The sequence below is a fragment of the Eublepharis macularius genome, chromosome 7 (genome assembly GCF_028583425.1).
Source record: "Eublepharis macularius isolate TG4126 chromosome 7, MPM_Emac_v1.0, whole genome shotgun sequence".
Lineage (NCBI taxonomy): Eukaryota > Metazoa > Chordata > Lepidosauria > Squamata > Eublepharidae > Eublepharis > Eublepharis macularius.
The window spans coordinates 34,214,088-34,215,206 of NC_072796.1; positions in this window are offsets into that span (position 1 = coordinate 34,214,088).

The window sequence follows — 1,119 nt, forward strand, 5'->3', positions numbered from 1 at the left end:
CGGACCGGCTGCGCGGGACGCCGGATTGAGCAAGAGGGGAGGCGGTTGGCTGCGCAACCCCAAACAGCGCTGGAACCGGTGGCCGCGGAGGGGATCTTTCGTTTCAGGAGTGTTCGCGTTGAAACGAATCCGAAATCTTGGGACCTTTCACGCGCGGAGACTTGCTGTACAAAAAAGCGAGATAAAATAGTGCTGCTGCTATATACTATTTAATAGGAATGGTTAATAAAAGTACGACCGAGTGCGTTTTTAGCCCGTCATTCTTCTAAAGAGCTCTTACATGGATTGCCGGCTCCAGGTTGGAGGTGTTGGGGCCGGAGACTGGAGAGGGCGGAATTTGGGGACGGAGGGTCCTCAGTGAGGTACGATGCCAGACTCCGTCCTCCGACGGAGCCATTTTCTCCAGGGAAACGGATCTCTGTGGTCTGGAGATCAGTTGTAATTCCGGAAGATCGCCAGCTACCACCTGAAGGAGGGCAACCCATTTGTATTAATTTATTTAGATACTTATCTTCCCAAGGGACCTTGAAACAGCTTACAACGTCCAATCCCCATATAATAATAATGATGATGATGATGATGATGATAGCTAAATAAAATGATAAGCTTGTGAGGTAGGTTAGCCTGAGAGTATGTGACTGGCCTAAAGTCACCCTGCAAGCTTCTGTATCAGAGTGGGGATTCAAACTTGGGTCTCCCAGATCCTAGGCCAAACACTCAAACACTATGCCTTCCTGGTACTGCCCTAGCAGTACAGCAAGATAGGTTAGTCTTAGAGAGAATAACTGGCAAACAGAGTATTTCCTAGGCATAGGCCAACAGTCTAACCCTGGGATCCTCAACTAGAGACAGGGCTTTTTCAGTGGTGGCACTTTGCCTGTGAATGCCCTCCTCTTGAGGTCCTGGCATCTGCCCCACTCTTTTAGAAACCTGGCAGAAAATTTGTTTTTACTAGCGCTTTTAACTAGGGAATGGAACTTTGCAAAAATGGTTTTTGCAGTTCTCTTCTAAGAGCTGTTTTACGAGAAGCTTCCTAAGCAGTTAAATGCCACTGTTTCCATGCTCTGGCAGGGGTTTTAACAGCTAGGAAGCTTGGGGAACAATTTTATGCTGTTTATG